At 36.2% G+C, this 24,618-nt stretch overlaps 1 protein-coding gene and 1 long non-coding RNA gene across 4 annotated transcripts in view; one reads left to right on the top strand and one right to left on the bottom strand.

Moving 5' to 3' along the window:
• klar (klarsicht) overlaps nucleotides 1-24,618 on the top strand; it is an 87,205-nt gene that overhangs the window by 37,746 nt on the left and 24,841 nt on the right. The window lies entirely within an intron of this gene.
• LOC138857642 (uncharacterized) lies at nucleotides 16,035-21,741 on the bottom strand. The gene is made up of 3 exons (XR_011396821.1): nucleotides 21,203-21,741; nucleotides 21,053-21,133; nucleotides 16,035-16,347 (listed from the first exon to the last, which is right to left on the bottom strand). It is a non-coding gene; the product is annotated as an uncharacterized lncRNA (long non-coding RNA).

The raw sequence follows: 24,618 nt of genomic DNA, 5'->3' as shown, positions 1-24,618 counted from the left end.
CACATGTATGCTTATTCGGAAAGACTATTCAGTTTAACTTTTTCCCCATTTACAAAAATTATTACTAGTTATCTACACATAAATAAATAAAATAATCGGGTGTAACCGAACAACTTGCTGGGATCAAAGCCGGGTAAATACCTTCAGGTGCATAAGCTTTGTTAGTTATATGGGGTATAGGGCAAGTTTTCACACGATTTTATCCATTTTAGGCACCAAGGCGCATCGTTATTAAGAAAGCAAGCTCTCTCAATTTTATTGAGATAACTCACATATTGGTGTATATTAGGTACATATATGGGGGCTAAGGGAATTATTGATCAGATTCAACCCATTTTTGAGATGCAGGCATACTATTATCAGAAACGGATTCTCTCCGAACATCTATAATATATCTTACAGATTGATCGATATTTTCGATAAAAAGTTCGCAATAGGAACAGGGGTCCACATATTCGATAACTGGCGGCATGAATAGTTTCGGTCCGGTTTGGACAATTTTTGGTTATAAGGTGGCACACTTCAAAGGCACTATTCGTGTAAAATTTTAACCGGATTATTGGTTCTTGAAAAGTGAGTAAGTGGGTATACTGAAAAGTGAAGGAATCAGGTGGAATTTAAAATTGTGTTTTATGGCAAGTAGGCGTGGTTGTCGTTTGATTTCGCACATTTAGGCTACGAAATGTAGGAATGTCAGGATAATAATACCTACCAAATTTGGTTGAAATTGGTCGAGAAGTTTTCGTTCAAATATGACAATGGCTCTTTCGTACCATCTCGGGTGTACAATTTTATGTCTCTGGCGCATTTATTTATAGATTTAACGCACTTTTCGTAGTTTGTAACGTTATACTCCGAATTCATTCATTTTCCCAGGGGAGTAGGGATACCAAAAAAAATGTGCCCCCATCGAATTTCGTTTTTACAGCTTGAATGGTTTAGGAGATATGTAAATTTAACTTATTAGAGGGCGGGCCACGCCTACTTTTTAAAAAATGTTGCAACCGTAGGTGCCACTTACTAATGCAATTCGTTATACTAAACAACCGACTTGTATCTTATTGTGGAGTTTAGCTATGGCACTTTATAGGTTTTCGATTAATTTGGGTACCAGGGAACATGTGTTTCAAGTTTCAGCAAGTTATCTCAATTTTTGCTTAAGTTATGGCCTTAAAAAGTTGTGATCTTCTGCTAATGTGTAACACCATTCCCCTATCATTCTATAACTTAGATAAACATAACATAGACCTAAAGTTATGTGCTATGTGGGAAGTTAGGGAGGGAAAATTCGCTAACTTTTTGATAAATAAGTAACCTTCTGCTTTAAAGCACATGTCTAAAACTCTTTTATATGTCCTGACATTTTTCCGGGTATTTCTGTTAAATGTATACATGAAGAAAAAGCATCAAAATAGAAATGCAGCAAAATCAAACAGATGTTTTTATTCACTGGAAAACACGCAACTGTGGATGTCTCATTGTGATTCAATTATGCGCGATCCATGCACATGCTTCTACGAGTACATATGCATGTACGTACGTACGTGCCTATGTTTGTATGAATATATATATGTAAGCTGGCAATCCCCACAAACACCGAACAATTGAATGACTTCGCCAAATACGAAGCGAGTTACACGAAAGCGACTCTTTTTGTTTACTGTCTCGTCTATGTAGGATGTGTGTGTTGCTGAGGAGTACGCATTTCCGCAGTGCGAACAGTAATGTAATAAAAATGCAACAATCATATGTGCACAAGCAGTTTTATCACTTACGCTGCTACCCTTCTGCGGGACGCCATTGTGAATGCCGAGAAATGCCATGGTTGCGGGCAGCATTTGCACTTGTGTTTTCCTCGTGCACTCTTTTCCTCTGCCGACAACAATACTAAAATAAAAAAACTATATATCCACAAACAAATTGTGCGGCACAAGCACACACATAGACGTCAACATTTCTTTGCTTTTCCAACATGTATGAGTGTATGTGTGTATGTGTTTGTTTACTTTTCACCCAAATGCCTCAAAAAAATTGTCTTAGCTTTCCTTTTCGTTGACTTTTCAAACACGACTGCACTCAAAGAATCGCCAATACAAACATACACAAATGTGGTGTGTTTAGCATCGTTTCTAAATCTCCGTTTTTTTTACTTCAAAAGATCTTGTGCCGCGAGTAATACCTTTCATGAGTTTATATTGTTTACCAACATCAATTAAATTTCCCTGCAATGTTACAGTCATTTTTGACAATTGTGATAAATAGAAAGAGTTATTTCTTTACAGCTTCTACGGCATATGCAGCTATTTCACGCTGTAAACACTTACGGGAAAAATCTTCGATTTCGATCTGTTCGGAGCGAACATTTTGTGACCGCTGCGTCAAAGCTTTTGCAACCATTTTAAATTCCGCTTCCGATTCCTCCTCTGTAGTGTTCTTGTTCATAGCTCGGTAAAAGTTATGTCATATCGCTTCCTCGACTTCTTGTGTTTTACCTTGGTTAAGATATAATGTTGACAAACAAAAATTCCCATATTAACCAGGAGTTCTTCTTTTCTTGTAGTCATCGCCGTTCGCTAGCCAGCTGTTCTCCTTTGTACCAACACCACTTTTATTTATTAAATACAAACAAAGTTGTTAACATTTTTGATAATATTTTATTGTATCCTACAACCTCATACATCAATGTACACTGTATACACATCTATCTGCCCAACTCCCCTGTTCGCTTTGCCACTTGTTGCTTTGCATACCACACATGAATTATTTCACCTGCAGTAGAGTGAACACCGCATAATTTGCAAACTGCATTTGTCCTAACGAAAAAGAGCATAAAAACAAATTGGAAAATAACTCATCCAATTCCTCTTCCCCACCGTCTATGCCATATCATGCAAATGCCATTTCATGCTCAAGTTCGGCAGTTAGGGTATGTGTGTCCATACGTAACCCCACAATGATATAACAGCTACCCGACACCGTTAATGATGTCACAACACCCCATTTGCTGCATTGTGGCGCTCCCATGGCTTCTATTCTTTTACAACTCCTGCTGGACAGGTTCTATGTATCCTAGCGGTGTACTATTTGCTGACATCGGTTGCGACCAAGCGCCCTAATTTATGGTTTGCCTAAAAGAGTCGGTTCTATTTGCAGGTAAGCCAAGTCAATGCCTTGAATTGCCCATACCCATTGTAGCTAATGGAATAGTACTTTGGTAGAGGTTAGAAAATGATTAATGAATATAGTGTAAATAAAAATAATAATTATACTTTGAATATACACGTAATTAAGGCGGTGTGGTAATTTGTGTGTTATATAAAATGTACAGGTGTTTGGAGCGCGGGTGTGCGTGTGTATGTGAACGACCACAAGCCGACACGGTCTGTGTGATTTAATGCTTATTATGTAATAGTAACCGAACTTCCGTAATTGGAAATTCGAAATTTATTTTGATAACATGCAATTCGCATAGTTGTCGGACTTTGTGGGATGTACATTATGGTTTAACTATTTTTATGTGAATAAATATGTATATATTACGATGACAAAAATGTTGGGGCCAAAACTGATGTGACTGTGTGATTGTATCGACTCTATATGTTCGAAACACTTCCCACGGTCCCATAATTTTATTTTTACTGTTTCTCTAATTTTAGCTTGTCTTGTCCAGCTTCGGCATTTTTCACTAAAGACTCAACAATTTTTCACCTTTCTATATATTTCTACAAAATAAATTATTAAAATATATAAAATTTATAAATAATTTTTTGTTTTTTTTACCCATTTGCCATTTTCTCGTAATACTTTTTCTAAATAAACGCAGTGATGTTCAACTACAAATACTTCGTAGCAGTTTTAGTTTTTGATACTCGTACATCTCACTGACACAAAATTGAAAACCGTAATGCCACACAAAGGGTGAAGTTTGACAACACTTCAACCGAATTTTTTCTTTGTCGGGTTGAGTCGATATCGATAGTATCGAATTTCCAAATTTCAACCAAAATGCAGTAAAATGGGTTGAAAACCATGAACTTTGTTTTTCAACAATGGTGCTTTGACATTAGAGAAACAGTTGGTAATTTCAAAATCGCTGTAAATAGGATAACGAGACCGCAACGTGCTTAATTTAATATTATTTCAGCCACTCCTAATCGCGGAACAATAGTGTAAAAAATTCATTCCAACTACGAAAGAAGTTATGTGCCCGCAGATCATTAGCTAACGGAATCGTGTATGTGTTAATATAAACTTAGTACATATGTACGTATGTATGTGTATATGACTTGTTTCTTATTTGACCCAATGTGCTTTGTCCTCTTTATGAACGGTCGCCGTACGGTGAACTCGATGTCACTTTACGCAATTGCCACAATTATTTTAATTGCGTTCGCTCTCTACCTGTCTGCTATCCGATGTACATACAGAAGTGTACATGGTATACTTATATCTCTAGCGTCTGTTGACGAGGTTTACTTTGTATATATATGTATATATATATATGTATGTACGTGTATGTGCCATGGGTTTGTAGAGAGAGCATTGACCCTAGAGCTAGGCAAATAAGTAATCTAACTAGAACGATTGGTTCCTTCTTCCATTCGATGGCGATCTGTCCAAACCTTTTTATTATATTTATTTGGCTTTCATCTAATTTGCATCTATTTCTGAATATGTGACAGTTACATATGTATATAATTGGGTGAATAAATTCAGCTAAGAGCGACACAATCAGAGGTGTTGTAGAATCTGATAGTTGTTGGAATCAGAATTGAAACCATCTTGAATTCCACAACACCCCTTAATGTTTTTCCAATTGTATGATTACAATATGAAATTTATGAATTTTGTTTCTTAAATATGAATATCTATAATTTAGTAATGTGTGTTCACATAAGCTTTGTATCTTAACTGCTAGTAGCTGGTAGCTATCAGAAATAGGAAGATTGCAAGTTACTCTCAGAAATAGCGAAAAAACGAAAAAGTAAAAAAACGGTAAACTAGCAAGAAAATATCAAAATTTTGTTTTTCGTGATCACTTCATATCAACACTTTAAAATAAATCAATAGAATATTTATTTTGACAATTCAAAACAATGAAAACAAACAAAACTACGTCAAATATCGCTTGTATGCACATGTGCTTTCTTCATAAAGCAGTAGCTCTTTTCTGCTGGTAGAAATTTCATTAGCAGAAACTAACAGCTCTCTCAGCTTTTTACGCTCTCAACTTGTGCTCTCTTCTCTTAGTTTTTCGAGTTAAGAAACGCTTTTCCAGCAGAAACTTGGCTAGCTAGTGATAGGTAGTTAAGATACTCGTATATATGTTTGTACAACAGATTTACCACTATATTACCTTATGAAGTAAGTAAAAGTTTAGTTGTTATCCCTTCACTATACCATCCTCTGGAGGCCATGTACTTTCCTACATTACATGCTTGCATTTGATTTTGGACACTTTTGCCAATTTTCATTTTCAAAAAGTTCGGCCAAAAAATGGAGCTATTATATATACGCGGGAATTAATTGCCATCCTTCTTGTTTCTGTGGGTTCTTGGCAGTCAAATTGCTTATCAGAACTGTTTGGAGCCTCATTTCACTCGCTTTATTTAAATTGCCTCTGTTGGAGTATTGGAGAAAGCAATTTTTGATTAATAAAAAACTCCATGATTACCAGATACATACATATATAGCCTGAAACCCGCCCATGCACAGAAGTACATATATTCGACGACTTATCCGCTTTTTGAAACAAGTTCTCCATATCGACGCTCATAAAAATACGCAAGTAACCAACTCCAGGTAGATATTTGGTACAGCGTTACATGCACGCAGAATTCCCAATATCTAAAGAATTGGTATGGTCTCTTATGGAGTTTACAGTAATATCCGATGATTTTTATTAGCTTTCTATTACTTTGACATTCAGCTCATTCGAAAAGAATGGGTTCACTTGAATTTCAGTACATAAAAACAAAATTGTGTTGTATTTAGCACACGCCTTATAAGATGAGCTAAGATGATTTGTTTGGCTTCGTTTGTGTTACAGCCTTCATATCTTATGCTTTCTCTTAACCGCAAAAGAGCTTAAAAACAATGTACATCGTACATACAGTGACTAAATAAAGGGTTTTTAGTTTTTTTTTTTTGTTTTCATATTATGATTCAATAGTTTTAAAAAGGAATATAATTATTATTAATCTTTGTTCATATTATTTGAAATATGCTATATTAATGAAAAGTAGAAAACTTATAAACAATATAAACTCATGCCTTGTCCGACTTCATTACTGAGACACTGTGCAAACATTCCCATAGGAATAATCTTAATGTGTAAGCGGATATACGTGCGTGTATGCGGCTAGGTTTATAAACCACAACCATATTTTTGCATATTAGCTATGGAATGGGTATTATTATGTTCTTTTAGGCATCTTCGGTAGCTATTGACATCAACGACGTCGCTCTTACACAATGGTCAACAGCTGTATTTTCTGGTTGCTTTTCACTTTTATCTTTTATTATTTTTATATTTCTTTGATTTTACCACAAAACGAAAGGATACATACAACTTTTTTTGCTGTGTTGAAGCCGATGACGACTCCGATCTAATCTACAAACGATAAAAAACCGACCACTGAACCGAGAAATCGCAGAAAAACTTAGTTTTTTTATTAATGCAACTACATCTAGGTTTTTTCAACTTGATGCATACTCCTATTCAGACACACTAATGTACATACATGTCACGTAGTTATATCTTTACAACTACTTCGAACCCAAGCCCCACTAGTCAGCCAACTGTCTGTTTGCGATACAAGCAACTAGTATTTTTTACTGTATTTTATTAGTATTTGCTATGAAATAACATTGGCCAGATTGCGAACAGTTCAAAAAGAAATAATATGAAAAACTTATAGTTGGATTAGGGAGCAACACCACTGCCATGATTAAAATAAGTAACTACAAAATTGTTCCATAATTGATGATGAATTGCAGACCGTCACTTCTACTTGAAAAATTATAGATTTCCCGACTATATTGATAATTTAACGGAGGAATGCCACATTTAAGTGTGCCTATACGATCTCTTATAACCTAAACTCACATCAAATGCGCCAAACAAATTCAATGATATTGATAGTCGTAATAGCAATTGCCAAAATGCAGACAACTAATATCGTTTTATTTTCTCGATGAAAATATTGCTTCATTATATAGCAACATTATATAAATGTTCCATTTATTACATGAAAAAAGAACAAAAAATAGACCAAGGTAGATAATTTTAAAAGACAAAACAAAATCATAGTAGATTGAAACCCATCGGAACGAAAGATAAATTGACAAACATTAAAAGAAAAATAATTTACGGGCGATCTGAGTTCGGCATAACGAAGGGGAGGAACCTGAATTTTTTAAGGTTAGGAATGGATTTTAAAAAATTCTTTGGCAATGTTGTAGTTAATGAAAAGATCTATAACTTTCGTATTGTGACTTTTTCATATAACGTCAAAATGTATGTGAAAAAATCAATCCTTTTTGCGTTTTTATTTTTATCTTGTACAAAAAGTTTTTTTTTTCACGTAATCTGGTGGAAAATTACCTTTATATGTCCTAAACGCAAAAAAATCTTAATATTCAATCAAAAAATCTCAAGTCAAAATATCAAATTTTTTAAAAAAGTCAGTTGGCTTTATGTTCTTGAAAGTCTCTACTTTCAGATGGTATGAACTGATTCATAAACAAGAAAAAACGTTAACTTCGGTTGCGCCGAAGCTATAATACCCTTCACAAAAACAAAGGCCCCTTACAAGAACTTGATTCCGAACGTTCAATTTGTATGGCAGCTATATGATATAGTGATCTGATCTGACCAATTTCTGTGGAGAATAATTTGTTGCCTTAAGCAATAACTCGTGCCTAATTTCGTGAAGATACCTCGTCAAATGAAAGAGTTTTCCATACAAACACTTGATTCCGATTGTTCAGTTTGTATGGCAGCTATATGCTATAGTGGTCCGATATCGGCCGTTCCGACAAATGAGCAGCTTCTTGGGGCGAAAAAGAAGTGACAGAAAATGTTGCACTTTTTTCTGGTTAGAAGGCAACATTCTGTTTCCGTTTGTTGTACCTACTTGTACATGTGTAGGTACAGCTGTGTTCATAAAAATAGCAGTGCTCATGAGCTGCAACTTTAAACTTAATTTTATATATCAAAAAGTAAATGAATGTTCACAAATTTAATTTTGTTTTAACTTTGTGATTATTTTAAACAAAAACAAATCAATTTATTATTCAAAATCTTGTTAATTTTTTTTACATTATTAATTTAAACAAAAAAGTGCTGTTTACAGCTATTCATAAAAATAGCAGTGAGTAATGAAAACAGTGGAATTAGTTGAAAAAAACATTGTTGAACTCCAAAAAACTATTTTAATTGTTTTCTTGGGTTAGTACTTAGTCGTGTACCCATTATTTTTTATTACGGCCTGGCATCTGCGAGGCATAGAATCCACCAAGTCCTGGCAGCGCTTGACAGGGATCCGCTCCCATGATTTTTGAACAACCTCCCAAAGCTGTGATCGAGATGTTGGATTTGCATTTGCAACATATCGTTTAACATCTCCTCATATGTTTTCAATTGGATTTAAATCCGGAGACTGCGTAGGCCATGACATAAGATCGATCCGCTTTGATGCCATCCAGCCTTTGACCAGTTTGCTTGTATGTTTGGGGTCGTTATCTTGTTGAAACGTCCATTTTAGTGGCATTTCCCAATTGGCATAAGGAAACATAACATTTTCTAATATGTTAACATATACAGATCGATCCATGATCCCATCAATCATGAATATAGGGCCCACTCCACTGTAAGAAAAACATGCCCATAGCATAATACTCAATCCGCCGTGTTTAACTGTCTTCAAAGTGTACCTAGGATCATACTCTGTGTTAGGTGGACGTCTGACATATTGTCTGGAGCCCTTTCCACCAAATAACACAATTTTACTTTCGTCACTCCATAAAATATTTCCCCACTTTGTAATGGACCAATTAAGGTGACTTTTGGCGAACTCCAAACGTGCTTTGACATGTCTGGTGGCTAACAGTGGAACTTTTCGTTGATGGCACGCTTTGAGATTTTGTTCTTTAAGACGTCGCCGAATAGTAACGCGACTAACATTCAAGCTTAAGTAATTTTTTATCTTGCTGGACGATGCAAAAGGCTGCGCCCTGCTATATCGCACAATAGATCGGTTCTCATGAGGTGTGGTTTCACGTAGGATACCACGATTTTCGGGCATTTCTTTAAAGTTTAAAGCATTATGAATCATTTTAGCAGAACATCCACATATTTCTTGGATGTCTTTATATGTTTTTCCCAGGTTTCTTAGTTGCATTATAATATTTCTCTTTTCAGGAGTACAATGTTTGCCCCTGCCCACTATGTTAAAAAATATAAATTTATTTTAGTGTTTTCTAATGTTAATAATAGTCACTAACACAAAACCACTTACTTTTTATCAATTAAACGTCTTAACAAAATTTTTTTGGCTTATCAAGATACGCACTGCTATTTTAATAAACATCCAAAGACTTGTGCTTCTAGCAAAAAGAGTTGTTCATTTGCTTAAATCTCGCAAATCTAACGGGATTTTTTCGTTTCTACAATGCGTAGACGTTGGAATAATCGTAACGGAACTTGAAAAAAAATAACATTACTTGATTGCATTTCTCGCACTGCTATTTGTGTGAACACAGCTGTATATCAAAGTATTAAAACCTACTTTACGTCAAATCGTAGGACCTAATAATAACGCACAACAAAAAACAAAAATAATTCTATATTATATATATATATATATATATATACAAGTATGGAAGGGCTAAGTTCGGGTGTAACCGAACATTTCATACTCTTGCAACTTGCAAGGAACAAAGCCGAAATAACACCTTCAGATTTTGGCAAAACTTTATATCAAACAAAGGAAAGTATCGCCGTGATCTCATCCATTTAAGGAAAGGGGATACATTGTTGTTAGAAAAAGTTTCTTGTTGACTTTCATTAAGATTTCTTACATATTGACCGATAGATGCGGTATAAAAAGAAGAGGTCCGTAAATATTTATGTTAGGAATATGGGGGCTAAGGGAAGTGTTGACCAGCTTTCACCCATTGTTGGCACAAGTTATAGCGCGATTTCGACAATTTTTTTTTTCTGATAGCTTTATTGATGTTTGATTTGTATACTGTAAAGTCAAAGAATAAAAGTTTGTTATATGGGAATTAGGCGTGGTTGTCATCCAATTTCACCCATTTTTGCAATGTTACACACCAAATTTGGTTGAAATCGGTCGAGTAGTTCCTGAGATATTGGATTTCACCTAAAGGTGGGCAGTGGTATTCCCCTTGTACAATTTTCACACCAGATCCTTCTCTACCATACTGGTTGTGAAACTTAATTCTTGTGGCTCAACACAACCGTTATATGATGAGATTTTACCTATATTCACAGAGTTTGAAGAGGTGATAAAATGGCTACTTCTAAACAAGTTGGGTTGATATATCTTATTACATACATTATATACATTAAACCATTTAGGGGTCGGAGTCACGCACAATTTTAAATAATTTTGAGACCACAGGACCACCAAATTACAATTTTGCATCTTCATATACGTCTTAGTTATGGCAATTTAACAATTTTCGTTTAATAACGTTTTGTGGGCATGGCAATGATCCGATTCCGCCCATTTGGAACACCGACCTCCCTTGGGTGCCAAGGAACATGCGATATCAAGATATCTCAATTTTGACTGAAGTTATCGCTCATCAACTCATCTCGTCATCCTGATCATTTATATAGGGTGATCCATTTCGAAATTCCCTGCTTTTTTAAAGAAAAAAATACAGAAAATTCAAATTTATTGGGGAATTTTATTATCATTCTAAAGAACATTTCTTGGAATTTTTTTTTTTTTAAAGATTATCTCTTTCAAATGTTGGCCGTGACTACGTCTCAGATGGTGCATCAGTTGAGTCCGATTTTCGATGACTCCTTCGAGCACTTTGAGTGGTAACTGACGATTGACATGCTTGATGTTTGAGTAAGTGGCGCCGTCTTGTTGAAACCAAATGGCGCCGAGATCAAGAGTATAAATTTCAGGCATCAAATAGTCTGTTATCATGTCGCAATAATGGTCGCCATTGACGGTTACGTTCAAACCGGCATCATTGTTCCACCGGACCACAAACCACACCAAACTGTTGTGGTTTCTGGATGAAATAGCAGCTCTTGAATCTCTTCAGGTTTCTCTTCCTCCCAAATGCGACAGTTTTGCTTGTTTACATACGCATTGAGCTAGAAATTTGGCTCTAAAGCGATGTCGACGTAAAATGCGCCAAGGCCGATTATGTTGACCATAAGTTGAGCGAAGCGCAAGAAACACATTCTTTACAGAACGTAATTTGTAAACGTTGTTCAGGCCTAAGTTTCTCCATGATGAAGTGCCAAACAATACTAAACGAAAATAACATGACAGCTTGATCTGTCAAAAAAAGGCTATTGAAAAAGTACCTCTACTTGGATCACCCGTTATAAATATATATGACTCGATTAGTTTTAGGTGATACAAACAATCGTTAGATGAACCAAACTTAAATATATATATTATACTCTGTAGCAACATGTGGCAGTGGTATAAAAATTGCACAAACTTTTTATTCCCGTTGAATGCTGGCCCGGTGAGAGGCGAGCTAAACAATATCTCCGCTGTCCTTGGTGCAGAACATGTGTAACCAATATTTTTAAATGTGAGAAGTCTTACGTCACCGCTTGACAAAATCTAAATGGTAAAGTGATTTATAAGTTCATTTCATTGTGGAAGTTTCAAACGCGATTTCATAGATTTCTTAATATGTCTAACGTGTATGTACATATGTAACCTACATATTTTGCCAATTTATTTGTATTATCACGATGAGGGGTCAATCGGTGTCATCTATGTCGTAAGAGGTGTGGCATTTATCATTATTTTCACAAAGAAGCTCATTTTATAGACTTACTTGCTTGGGCTGCGCTCCTCTGCTTCGATAAAAGCAATTACAATCACTGAGTTTTCCCAAGACAAGTGATTTGCAGAAATCATAGATTAATGCGATTCCATGACAATTAAAAAACGATTCGAACATGCTGCTGGCATCTCACGACTTACATTGGCATCCGATAATTTGTGTTAGTTTAACTACGAGTGCAGCACATAGAGTCTCTGTTTTCATATTTCTCACGATATTGCCAGCCTTAAACTGCTTCTTTGGATCATTGTTATTTGCAAAGCATTTTGATCTTTACATCCCATAACGGACATCCCTATTGGTGGTAGTACAAATGTCACAGCAACAGTTGTCGACTTTTTGACCGACTTCTTAATTATTGCGAGCGTACCGCTTAATGTGTATGCCCCTGCAACAAAGATACATACCTATGTATAAAGATAATAAGTAGAAATTTGTCAGTTTGCCAATGGATTTGTCAATTTCGTTGTCTAACATGCATACATCTTGACAGACATCTGCAGCATTGTCGCTTCGGTATCAAACTCAACTTACCGCCGCCGTGCGTAATCGGGAAGAAGCACTCGTATACAGTACACGGCTATGTCCAAAGAAATACACACCAAAGTAACTAGCAGTGAGGTTTCTACACTGACGTGCCAAAAAACAAGAAATACAAATATCAATCTATGTTATTTACATCTCTGTCGTTGCCGTTACTGGAGATGTTGATGATGTTTGTGGGACAAAGGGTCAAGCTCTTTGTAGCACGGCGAATACCAAAGCAAAGAACAACGCTTTCACTAATTATTAAGATTTGTTGAGTTCAAAACGATAAATTCGAAACGATTTCCCAAAGAGCTTCTCTTAGACCTTCGCCATAGCCGTGGATTCATATTTATCTTTCTCATGTCGTTCGTCATTTTGTCACCTTATACCTATAATCTCCTTAAAATTATAACATAGATACGTACATACTTATATACATATAGTATAATAGCTGTGTATGTGCCTGTGTACAAGTGCGCTGGTCAACCTGTCGATCAGCGATGTTGCCATGTTAAATGAAGTGTAAGCGCATAGCTGAGCTCAAAAAGTGCACACCAACCATCTGAGCGGAAAGCTTCAATGTTAGCGCGGCTAGTGTGGCAAGTGTATGGCTATGTAGGTATGTCCGATATTTGTACAAATAGTGAGTGTGGTCGTAAGTCTCGTAAAACAAATCCGTTTAAACGTGTCTAGTGTTCGATTCGAATTACCTTGGCGCGCACTCCGTCGTTTAAAGCCACGACAAAAGAAACCGAATGTGGCGTTGTTCCTCCTTCATATATTTACTTTGTAGAAATTGAGTGGTCTGTTGAATAAGCCATGCACATTTCGCAGGAATTGATCACTACAACACGACATCCACGCGCGCTGCTGACCAGCTAGCTGGCTAGGCTTTTCGCGCAACACCAGCAGTCCAAGTCGAAGTAATTTTTTGCAATATAGACATCGATTCGTTCCTAATTTCATTACTTCGTGTTTGTTTTTTGCGTTTTTCGACGAGAAGTCGCGATGATGCAACACAATCGTGCGTCATGTGTAGCATTGACCAGTTTCCCACCATGCAATTTCGAAATCTTGATTCAGCGCAATTACAAATGGTTTCGTACTTTTGCTTGCTTTGAAATGGGAAATTGTGTTGCGCCAACTTCCACGCTCGTGTCCACTTGAGGAAGTCAATGACTGCTTAAAATGAAATTTGGCTCGAGTCTAGCTGGATTTGGTTTTGCATGCCGTACACACGTTTATACATGCATACATGTCTGTACCTCGAATCGGCATGTAAAAAACTGTCAGAGAAAAAGGTACATAATATAACACAACTATAATCTACATAGGGTCCTGATACTGTTTTAAAACGTTCGAAAGATATTATGAGCCTCTATTATATTTATGTCAAAAAGACATTCACACATTGCCGTATATTGACAGGTCCTCCAGTCCTGAGTGTTGATGAAATCTCGTATCTAAACAAAATGCCAAGTCCGAAAATAACGTTATTCCACTCTTCGAAACATATGGCCACAATGGTTTGAGCGCTGCATTCGAACAAGTGGGCAAGTGGAAAAATAAAACACATCCTTAATATATCGTTACGAGCGGATCAAGAGCGGAGTGTGCTGTTGGACATTAATGTGTGACGGGTGCGCGGCAGTTATGATTATTATCGGTGTTCGCGTTTGAAGTTTTTTGGAAAGCGTAGAAAACTGAATTTTCCACTGCACGATTGTATGGTTATATGTTCATAATTACATGTTGCGGCAAACAATAGACACAACGATAAGTAAAAAAAAATTAAATAATTGGAATTCAAAACTAATTGCAGCCTTCTCGGTCGGGGTGAGGCGATAAGTCGCTGAGCAACAGCTAGTTGAACATGGGCAATTGCGTAAACTATCAGGATGTTAAACATGGTCGGTCTTCCCGTTTATTATATTGTGCTACTATGCACACTATTTCGGCAACAGTATGTGCTTCTTCTATATGAATATAAAACAAATGAACTTTAAGTTGTGCTAATCGCATGCGAGGTAGTTGTGTTGCTGTAATTCGATTGCGGTAATTTTTAAATGCTGCATATTATTGGCGAATCCTCATATTTAAGTGTTTATGGATTTTTTAATATGATACAATTGTATATTTCGCACTTTAAGTAAGTCCGAAAGTAATTTTAATTAATTCCGTTCAAATAAGGTGATAAAATCAAAGGCGTGCCCATCTTGCAATTTAATGTTAACTCTGACCCACAGCGTTTGTTGAATAGGTGGGCGGTATTTCGTTTAAATTACTAAGTTGCCGTGCAACGTTTTCCAAAGCTTCTCTTTGTGTAGTGCACACGAACAAGCGGTGAAGTGCGGAGAAAGCCAAATAGAAACTTTGCCGTTTTGATTATGCTGATGAGTCCTAACATCACAGCATCGCTCCATTGTTGCAACAAATAATTGCGCTGCACGGCTGTTTCCATGACTGTTGTGGTGGAGATGGTAATAGTGGTGGGCGTTTGACGTTTCATAATGAACAAACCAACTTTCTAATGTTAACAATAAAAATATTAATTCTTTGACGTCGACGCCCAGTTGAAATGCTGCACAGATAAAGCGCAGGCTGTATTGAACTCCATAGTCTTCGCTGATTCCAACTTTTCCCAATTTATAATAACCGCATAAAAATTATACTGTTTTGCAATCACATTGCGTTTATCACAGTAAATCCATTGTCTCTGCGATCAATTCATCGACATAAAAATCTCAATGCGACGCGCATACACGCACATACGCTGATGCAAGCTTAGTTCTCCAAGCCACTCTCCAACACAGCTGCAAAGCACTAATTCCATAGCTTAATCATTTGAGCGCCGCACAGCGTTGCGCCACCATAACGACGGTCTTGAATTACACATTTAAACGATTTTAGGTGCGGTCCCCACTTCGCCAAGCAGGGAGAAAGCAATGCTTCCAGGCCAATACAGGCGGCTTCATTCCGGCGTGGGTGAGGTAAACATGGAATACAACGAAAAATAATTGGCCTTTTACTACCGCATAGAATAGAATGAGAATGGAAACGGAACAATTGCTTTTACTCGGAACTTGGAGATTGCGGAAAACTGGGAAACGCCTTGACTGATTCTCTTCGAAAATTATGAAGAATAACCTACCTTCATATCTATGAAAAGTTTGTAAAGCTTTTTGGCACGTTAAACCTACATATATACTCGAACAGAAGAACAACGTAGAAAAGCTTTTTGATAATTTTACGCTGATATTGTAAATGTAACTACTAGAAAAAAACAATCTGTACAAAACTGATATTTCCGTTTTGCCTCCTATGACTTGAGCATTACTTGAAACTCACTTAAAAAGAATAGGCTTCATTATAATTTTTATTGAAATCCATTACGAAAATCTTCGAACTATTTTCAAAAAATGCTGGGAAGCTCTAACAGTTTCATTATTTCAACCAAGCAGTTATCCCGCAAACGTACGTCGGATATCATCTGCAATCCATATTTTTGTAATCATATATTGGGGTTGCAACTTGCAAGCGGCTCAGATTTTTGTTTCTTCACTTGGTTGGGGCGGCGCTGCTGCAAGGAAAAATGGCAAATGAAGTCAAAGGTGTCCATGCATCCATTCATCTTAATATTTCTTAAACACTCCAGCGGTCCATTCAAAGAGAAATTAATGCATGCAACATGACACGTACGTCGTCTTTTTCAGTGGCAAGTGTTCGTCGTTTACGTTTTTACTGAAAAGACAATTTAGTAAAATTCAATACAATGTATTCAACTTTAAGCTAATGACCAAATACTATATGTAAATTTGTATTTCTATGCTAAGCACTATGCACATATACTTCGGAAGTATTTGAGATGCGGCAACTCTGGCTGGCGTAGCCCGCGCAAATTGTGGTCAGGGTCAAACATTTCATTTCCTAGCCACGATGTCGCCATTTTTCATATTTTCGATGTATTGTATAATTAAAACCTCTTTGTTTGTTGCATCTCATGTTGCACTGTCATGCACAAAAATCATTTGTCTGTTGTCCTTCAAAGTTTTCTCCAGCAATGTGCTTACCACAATTTGTTGCTGTTTCTGATTTATTACAACGGCATCGTTTGTGACTTCTGTGCGTTCAGGTGTTTGAAATATGAGAAAAACACTATCTCACCGTGACTGCAGTATAAGTAGGCATCATGGTGTCCAAAAAAAATCATCCAAAGTTGTTAAATTTTCATAAAATCGAACCATCAAACGAACAACAATTTTAAAAGAGAAAAGATATGTACATATGTATATACGCGTACAAATAGTTAAGAAAAAAAGGTAACTCGTTTATACATAAAAATGCTCTAAGGAGAAAGAATCATACAGCATACAATTAGACATATCGAGTTAACTCGCATATACGTGTTAATAATAAAGTCAAAACTGCTTAATGATTAAGTGTTGAATTGTTGATTTCATAAGAGATATTCCTGGTTGCTTCCTGTACTCAGAGCAATGGTGTTAAAAAGGTTGAATTGAAGTGAATTCGGTAGTGGTGTCTCGGCAAATGTGAAAGTTGCTTGTTCCAGGGGAAATCAAGGAATTTTTGCATGTTTACATATTTTGGAATATTGCGCAGTACTCTTGACAGATTGGCGACTGCTCCCCTAAAAAAGGTCTTTGTGAGTTACATTTGGTTACATGGTAAAATAGCTGCTTGTGCATAACTTCTTTTAATGTGAAGGTTTCAATGCCTTCAACAAAGTCTTTCCTTGAGCGAGATCGGTCGAAGTATGGCAGTAAACTCGCAAGCACACACTTTCGAAACAAATATTCAACGTCGCTTGCAGCAACTTCGACTAGTGTAGATCTGATTCGGTATTGAGGTAGCGGTGCATGCCTAACCGTGATTTGTGGCGCCAATTCAGGCATAACAATTTGCGCAATGAGTAAAACACGAAACTTTGATATTTTTGAGCGATTGCCGTTTCTTTCGTATTGCAACACTTTGTGTGGTATTACTGTACGTTATTTCATGTGCTTTGCAACCCGCTGCCGCTTAGCTTTGGCGCAATCATATTGCAACAAACACTGTGTTTTGTGTCTTTATGTCTGCAACTCAGAAAATCATCATCACAAATTCAAATTGACAGCTTAGTAACAGTTCATATTGTGCACATGCTTGCACAGTGTGTCGAGAATAAATTCGGTTAATAATCTTTGCTCCGTGTATGCCGAAAGATTCAGCTACAGAACAATGTTTCTTTTAGTTTGAGCTACATTCATAAAACTTACAAACATATGTCGTCAAACGGTTTTAGCTCAATATCGAGGGTCACAGATGAATGGCATCTTTGCTTGTTACTCCACGAACCGAGCCACACCATACACTTCGTGCTTCGCTTTTCCATCGAAGCTAATTTGTGTCGATTTTAGTGGTTTAGGATGTAGGTGTGTTGCTGGGAGCAGTCACAGCGGCAACTGCAACAGCCTTGGGCTGATACATGCACGGCGTGACGCCCAGAGTGTGTGCACTTGCGTTCGAATAACGGCAATCGCGGCTGAATGCGGTGGCGCACTTGCTGCTGCCGTCACTGCCACCACTCAGAGAAGGCTTGGCTCTACCTTGGTTTCTACCAACCTACTGTGTACGAGTATTTATTTTCACTTACCTTTTTTTTAGCAAAATGTGATTAAAGCACGTGTTGCTGCGCCAAATGGTGCTGGTTTCGCAAATGCAATCGTAGTAATATTCAACTAAGGTTTTAAGGTGTAATGCTGCAACACCTACCAATGAGTTCCCACTTAAAAGTTTATGTGCAAATATTTGCCAGCAGCATGTAGCAGCAAAATATAACTTTCAATTGTCATGACAAATTGCCATCAAGATGCTCCCCCGACTTTGACGTGTTGCAATAAGCGCTGAAATGGCTGAAAAGCGCCTTGTCGTTTCGAATTTGCTCATCAGCCGGTTGTGTGGTGTTGGTTGCCCTGTAACCTCGCCGGTCATAACTTCTACGTTTTCTTCAAGTCTTGATTATCGTCAGCAAATATTGTGATTACAGTTGACTGGCGGACAATGCAATGCAGTGGTATGTGTGGCAAAAAATTTCAATTGAATTCATCCACAAGGGTACGTGGGACACGCTCACCTATCATCTGTACCTTGGCGAGGGTTCATCCACGATATTGCTAATCGCTAAACTACCAAAAGTTCGCTTGGACTGATTACCTCTTTTAAGCGTCCTACAAACTCTGAATTATTGTTAGTTTATCTAACAAAACAAGACATCTTATATTCATGTTATCGGGAGTGATGTATGGTTATTGACAGATGTGGATGTGTATGTCACTGATAGGAGGGCATACTCCCTGCTCTTGATGGGCGCTACGTGAGAGTTAGTTTCTGAGTCAAGTCCTGGACCATTAAATTATGTGAATTCTTAACGTTTAGCTGCTTGCATTCTTTGAAAGAAATTGGTTTTGGAATTTAGCGATTTAACTCCAATCGGTTTGCGGTAAATATGCGATTTGTTTTGTGCCATGTAATGGATAGTTTCAATTCATACAAAATATCTTATTGCAGAATATACATTTCATTAGAAAGCGGTAGAGGTATCGACATACTATCTGATCAAATTTGAACCGGATTGCTCCATTTAAACTGCGAACGCAAGTCGAATCGATCCATTTTTATTTTAATTTTGGTTACAACCTTTTTAGCGAGCGAATGGCGTTTGAAAAACGAGTGGAAACTAAAAATACCAAAATTCGCTGTAGGCAATTAAGGGCATCTTAGCCGAGGCTTATAAAAAATGTATGGAAAATTGGATTAAGCGTTGGTATGCTGTATTCACTAAGGAGCCTATGGTGAAGATGATAATAAAGATTTGTATTAAAATACGTGAACATGTAGTTTTGGTTTTTGTCAGTCCGGAGCAGCACTTTATTTGCCTCTTATAAGTAGCAAGAATGTTCCATCAATTTTATAGTATCGCACTATTCTTTTTCACCTGACTGTTTGCCCTTTTCTACTGCAGTTTGTATAAGGAATTTCATATGTACTACTTAACTAAACGTGATAGTTTAAGAATTTAAAGAAAGTTGACAACTCACGATTGCGCATTATTACTACCAAGTGGCCTTTGTAGTTGCCCCGAACACGAACGTGACATTTTGATGAGAATATGTCCGCTATTTTGTTTTCCTGTGATTACTGTTGTTGTTAATGATAATGTTCTTAATAGTGATGTTAACCCGTGGGTTTCGAATATCATTCTCACATATGCTCATACAAATTAACGCTTGTACATGCATACAGGGTCATTACACTGTTCTTCAGATAATAAAATAATACACCTTATTATCCAGATCTGCAATTTCTGTATCCCAAATACATACAATAATCCGACGTTGGGAGCTTCGCGTATCTATTTTCTATAATCCTTTCGCAATGACAAGATTAACAACTTAGTTTAATTTCATTCTCACATATGCTCATACAAATTAACGCTTGTACATGCATACAGGGTCATTACACTGTTCTTCAGATAATAAAATAATACACCTTATTATCCAGATCTGCAATTTCTGTATCCCAAATACATACAATAATCCGACGTTGGGAGCTTCGCGTATCTATTTTCTATAATCCTTTCGCAATGACAAAATTAACAACTTAGTTTAATTTCAGTTCGAAATTTGTTTATTCTGTATTTTCGAGTTTGGTTATTTTTACCGGGTTCATATGCTTATATAAATGTTTAGTGGAAAGGGTTTAACTTTCCTTTGGTTGAGTCGACTTCTCAGATTTGTCAATGTCATCGCGCGCAATGCTTCAAAGAGTTTTAGCGTTGCTGTGGACTTTTTAGTGTGTGCTTGTTGACATTTCATGGTTACTTCTTCGCTCGGTCAAATTTGTTCACCACTTAGGAGTGACACCCACAAAGGTGTTAAGAAAACCGAAATTTCGGACTTAATGAACTCAAAAAAAAATGCTTTTTTTATCTCTGACATATATTTAACATTTTCGGGTGCATTACAATCACTTGATACATTTGTAAGCATTATACATCCACGTTCATATGTATACATATGTATATATAAGTATCTATACATTACTCACAACGAATATCGTATTTTATTTGCTTCAAATTACTTTTGTATGCATTTGATAACACCTCTCATAGACAAGGTCTCGGTTTGTTTCTTACTGGCGATAACTGATTAGATAAATACGTCAGAGGCAAGTGCTTCATATGAGAGGCACTGCCCACTTTTGGGTGATTCTCAAGAACTAATTGAAAAATTTCAACCAAATTTGGTGCATAACATTATCCTGATAATCTTATGTTACAATGTGAAAAAACAAATAATTAAAATTCGAAATTGGACTACAACTTTATCGGTAAATATGTTAGATATCTTAGCAAAGTTTTGTCAACGTATAAAAGTTTTGTCCTTACCTGAAAATATTTCACCGCCTGTGAGCTTCTCAAATTGGGAGAATATAAAATGTTTAGTCACTTAACCTTAACCCTTCTTTACTGTTAAAAAAATTAATTAGAGGTATTATATTATATTTTCAATTCTATACCAACTTAAAACGTTCTTACCATTCGATTGGTCATATACTAAAACGTGTCTAAATAAATTTAGACAATTAGAAAGTCGAAAATACCAAATTGCAATATGCCCTGAAACCCTGAAAAGAATAAATTTTAATTTTATTTATTTCGTAGCAACAACTTAACGAGACCTTGCATTGCCAAAGAACGGGCAAGCAATCCAAACGAATATTTTTGCGTTCACTTCATTCGTGGAATCCGTTGTCCATTCCTTGTTCTATGGCGTAGTATGTGAAAAATAAATGCCACACCTATTACTTTGCCATAAAATTGCGGGAAGGAGGAAAATCGCGTATTAGCATGAGTAAATGTAGATATTGGTATAATTAATTCAGTCGTAATATGGAATGAGTAACACTCATTTTTCACCATTAAAATTTAACGTGATCAACAAAGCTGAAGTACTGTATACTCCATTGTTGGTATAATCTAAAATAAAATAAAATTTGACGTTGTCGAGAGAAAGTAAAAAGTGTTTATTTTTCATAATATTGGCAACGAAACATAGGCGTGATGACAGAGAGTGTCTTGACTAGCTGTATTGTGTGCGAGCGGGTATATGGCGTTCCAAATACCAAAACGAATGAACATGACGCATCGGCTCGGCTATTTCGGTCCATATTATTTCCTGTTCATGTTCATCATTGTAATCGTCGCTTCAGTGTACATACCTATATTTATGTTTTTATTTATACGCAAATATGTACCAATGACATACATACAAAATACGTATCTACATATGAGTTCACTAGGGTTTCCATTATTTCCCAAGTTGTTTTTTTTTTTTTGCAAACCCCCTCTAAAGTTTGAGGGATTGCCCAAAACAAAAAGATCCAACTTAAAAAAGCTTTATATTTTCAATTTAAACCGTTCCTAAGTCATTTTACTTTCCATATATATATTTAACATGGGATTTCTTGATCTTTTGCAGTAAATTTTTTAATTCAAAAGCAAATAATTCTACAACTTTGAAACAATTACATTCTAATACAAAATTTCTCAATTCATACTTGTGCCCTATAAGCCCTACCTTAACACTGCTCACCAGACTTAACAATATGATTAAAACTACCAGTTTATTTTTGGCAGCACTTTTTTGGGTTTCTATACAAACAAAACTATTTTAATCTGTGCAACATGTTGCAAGGTTATAAAAACAATTAAAGGCGAAGACAAATTTAATGAAGACGTGGTTGAAATTAGCTACCAAACATATTTAGGAAGGACATTAGCTGTTAAAAGTATGTTTGAAGTTTTTGCTTCCCTTTCGGCATCTTCTGAATAATTTTGAATCAATTATGTTTACTTCTTTCTACTGTCGATTAATTTCGATCTTCGTATATGTGTTTGCCGAATATCAGTTTGTTCAATCATTTATTTCCGACAATTGACAATATATACAATAGTATTTTACATATACATATATCTATATATATTAGATATGTGATTCAATGTTGAGTTTGGGTACTCAAATGACGGGGCTAGATGGGCGATCATGGCGCAAGAGTTTAAGAGGTCAAAAAGTGATTACATAATATTATTGTTAAGAAAACTGAAATGAACAAATATACCGTTAGTAGCGTGTGCAATATAGCGGTGAGCAAAGGTGTGGACCGAAAGGTGGAGGAAGGTGGGCGTTTAGCTGTTGCAACCATCAGATTAGATTAGATGATTAATGTATAAACAACAGTTATGAAAGAAAAGTTACGCACATCGACGAATATACATGACACTCACATGCATACTCATATATGTACGAGTATATATAATAAATGAAAAGCAGTTGCAAACTCCAATGACCGAAAACGTACATAACATAAACTCATGTACACACATTAGAGTGGGTTGATTTACAGGGAGCCAAAAAATCGGAAAAATCGCGTATGCGGGAAATATTCTGCATTTCATTCTGAACAAATTTGCCTAAGAGAATATGGGTCTAAAACCGGTTTCGAGCCAGCGATTTTTTAGTTGAAGTTTAATTTTTAGGGATTATAAATATTTCTTTGTCAGTTTGTCGGAATCGGCCAGAAGGATTATTCAGTTATTTTATTTTCTGGTTGCCGCTTTAATTAAAGGGGCAAACGACTTTTTATAACGCTTTTATTAGTTCACCTGCATGTTTGTATGAATGTTTGTATGTTTGTAACTTTGTCCTGTGCAAGCGATAACTTGAGTCAGAATTGGTATATCTGAAAGAAACTTGGTACATTCCTTGGCACCCAAGAGAGGTCGGTATTGCAGATGGGCGTAATCGGGCCACTGTCACGCCCACGAAACGCCATTAAAATAAAACTTAAAAAGTGTCATAACTAAGTACTAAATTAAGATACCAAACTGTAATTTGGTACAGGGGATCGCGGTGACAAGGACCCCTACTGGCCGAAGTTTTTGTAAAAGTGAGCGTAGCCCGCCCTCTAAATAGTTTAATATACATATCTTCCAAACCGCGGAAGCTAACTCAATCAAATTTGATTGAAGGAAGTATTTTTATGACTTTTCCATAAGCTGTGAAAATGGGTAAAATCAGATTATAACCACGCCCATTCCCCATATAACGGTTATGTTGAAAACTACTAAAAGTGCAATAAGTTACTGAATAAATGCGCTAAAAGCTTTAAATTTCACAATCAAGATGGTAGGGAAGAACTTTATATCGTGGAGGTGCAAAAATTTAGCAGTGGGCGTGGCACCACCAACCTTTAAGTGAAATTCAGGAGCTATCCGACCAATTTCAACCAAATTTGGAATGTTATGTTACTCAGCCATTGCTGTCACACACTGTACACTTCTCGGTCAATATAAGGAATTTATTTTCACTTTTTAAACTATATTTATTTCTTGTCTCTTCGAGTTTTTAATTGAACTTTATAATTCATAAATTTAAGAATATTTTCCAAATGCGGGATCAACTTTAAAAATAATTATGAAAACACAGTTAATTCTTATTTTATCCTTTTTTGTTTCCGATTGTTAAGTATATATTAGAGGACAATTCTGCAAAAGTACGAGCTCTTAGCTTTTTAATTGAAGGCATTATACCGGAAAAAATCTGAATAATTGGTTGTATGGCAGATATGTGATATAGTTGTCCGATTTTCTTTGTTTTCACTGTAGTTGTGAGGTACGTATTAAAGAACAGTTCTGCAAAATTATGTGCTCTTAGCTTTTTAATTAAAGCAGGCAACCGGAAAATAAAATAACTGAATAACCGGCTGTATGGGAGATATGTGATATAGTTGTTCCTCTGGCCAATTCCAAAAAATTATTAATACAATGTCAAAATGCACCTAAATATTAAATTTTATTCGGATATCTCAAAAACTGACGAACAAATTTTTATGATCCCTAAAAATTAAACTTTGCCTAAAAAATCGCTGGCTCGAAACTGGTTTCAGACCCAT

The sequence above is a fragment of the Bactrocera oleae genome, chromosome 6, assembly GCF_042242935.1.
Source record: "Bactrocera oleae isolate idBacOlea1 chromosome 6, idBacOlea1, whole genome shotgun sequence".
Taxonomy (NCBI): domain Eukaryota; kingdom Metazoa; phylum Arthropoda; class Insecta; order Diptera; family Tephritidae; genus Bactrocera; species Bactrocera oleae.
The sequence above is the reverse complement of the archived record's forward strand: the minus strand, read 5'-3'. Positions and strand labels throughout refer to the sequence as shown.